The sequence below is a fragment of the Photinus pyralis genome, unplaced genomic scaffold (assembly GCF_008802855.1).
Source record: "Photinus pyralis isolate 1611_PpyrPB1 unplaced genomic scaffold, Ppyr1.3 Ppyr1.4_LG2, whole genome shotgun sequence".
NCBI classification, from domain to species: Eukaryota; Metazoa; Arthropoda; class Insecta; order Coleoptera; family Lampyridae; genus Photinus; species Photinus pyralis.
Genome location: NW_022170403.1, coordinates 13,207,104 through 13,209,576, shown reverse-complemented (window position 1 = coordinate 13,209,576; position 2,473 = coordinate 13,207,104).

Sequence of the window (2,473 nt, the reverse complement as noted above, 5' to 3'; positions counted from 1 at the left end):
TAACAACGAAAACTAAATGTAGTAAGTTATATTAACTTCCAATAAATAATACTTAATAATAATACTAATAACAATATAGTCTTAGATAACATTTTTCTTGTTGTTTTAAAAATTTAGGAAACTGACAAAAATTTTTAGCTATTTAAAAAGAATGTTTTGATGTTTGAATTTAAATGTTACTCGTAAGATTGCTGCTGTCGTACTATAAATGATTCAAGTAGATGGTAACCTTTGAGAAACGCTTATAATGATATAATTATCTACTGATATATATTATAAACTGCCCTTTCAGCACAATATCAGCGCTGATGATGTATATAAAAGATAAGTTATTATTGCGTGTGAAGAAATGTTTCATTAGGTAAATTTAATGGTATTGTTATAAAGTTTGAAGTTTTGAAGATTTATATCCAAATATTTTAGACATGCTACAATTTTGGATATTACCTTACATTACAAATAATTTACTTGTTGGGTGTTTTTAAAGACAAATGTAAACAATTTTCTTATATCTTATACAACATATAAAACTTTATAGTATTAAATAGCTAAAATTTAATTTTTTGATTGCGTGAGCTGTTATTATAGATAAGAACTTTTTCTAAAAATGCATTAAGATGTTATTTTATTACAAGATTTGGTATAAGAATTAGATTAATTAAACAAATTAAGACGAATTATATCATACTAATGTATCAAGTTTCTATAATAAATGTGACAATCAGAAATTATAACTTTGGAACGTTTCAGCAATATCGCAGAATAACATTCGTGGAACTATACTGAAAATACACCCATGTGTGCCCTTAAGTTATAGAAATGATGAGCCACCTTCTATAAAATTAAATGGACGTTATAGATGTACTTACTAAGATAAGAAAAATTATTAGGCTTGAGTGTATGATTATAATAAAAAAAATTATCTATGGCTTAAGTGTAACGTGTGAAATGACAGTTTAAGTACTGCAAATAGGTATGAAATGGTTGAATTACAAAATAGGGTGCTTTTGCAAAAGATAATTTCTTCAACTTTGAGAAATTAAAATAAGCTTCGATCGTATCGATCTTGCATTTCATTACTACATTGATTTTGTGGTTTGATTATATAAATTGCAATTCACTCACGAAAAATTAAATCACACATCCAAATTTGCAAAACTTAAATGCACTAATTATCGTACACTCAAATGATTAATTTTATTTTGATAAATGTCTATAAATAGGTACAAATATTTAGAATACAAAATGTTTTGTTTGTCATAATAGCAAATGGTGTACTGATTAATTTAATTTTAATATTAATTATCGGTGTCAACTGTAACTATTTGTCTGTCTGTATAACATATGGAAATCAAAGTACCTATTATAAGATAAAGCTATTTTATTTAAGGGCTATTAATATACACATAATTAGTTGTATCCCACTGTTAAATTAGTATTAAGACAAGAAGTTATAAGGCAGTGGTATGTCCAAAAACCTTTAATGCTATGTGATACTGAGGATAATATATCGTTTGTACTGACAGAGATGAACGATATTTTAATACAATTTAATAAGAGTTGCAAAGGAACCGTCTCAAATTGTAGCACAAATTTTGTCACCGTTTTCATCTTTAGTAAAATACCATCGGCTATAACTTCAATTGCGATTAGCATATTTCATTTTACGAGAGGCGGCAATGTTTTAGGTGTCAAAGGAATGACGCATTTGTTTTCACAGGCATGCTTTGTGTTTTTATGTAACATTCGTAGGTGTTTTTAGGGCCTAATTAAGGCATTTATTGGCAGAATGTGCGCTTTATTACGGTAATTGATCGGCATCTTTGCAATTCAGAAATGGCAGAAATAAGTAATGTTTGTGACACAAAAAGGAAAAGCTATGTTAAGATAAGTAAAGCATAGCGTTTCTTAGTTGTGAAAATAGATATAGAATGCGTAGCTAAACGTAATTCAGCACAACTGTAACTTTTACGAAATAAATATTAAATATTTATTGAATAACTGATAATTTTCTGTTGTCACCTAAAAATTCCAACTTTGACTTCGAAGGAAATGGGGGAGATGGGGGCGGGCTCATGATTATAAAGAGCCCCCAGCTCCTGTTACTTACTGGCAAGCACTGAAGAACCGATATTGTCCAATTAATAATACTATAAAAATACAACAACAAAATAATGATAATAGAACTTCCTTTGAGAATTATTGTATTCACAAAGATAGGGACAAATCCATTCACAATTCTGGTATTTTGGAAAAATCCTGAAGCACGTCGATTAGTATTGCCACCCATTATTAGCAGTAATAGTTATTTACATGATTAGTGCGGGAACAGTTATTTTGAAGATGAGCGCGAAGTTTGGCGGCGCGAGTGCGCAACGCGCACGAGCGACGCATCTCGCGCGAATCAAGCAAATACTGTTCACGCACGTAAAATGAATTCTATTTTTTGCACGGATTAGTTAAATCGAATTTA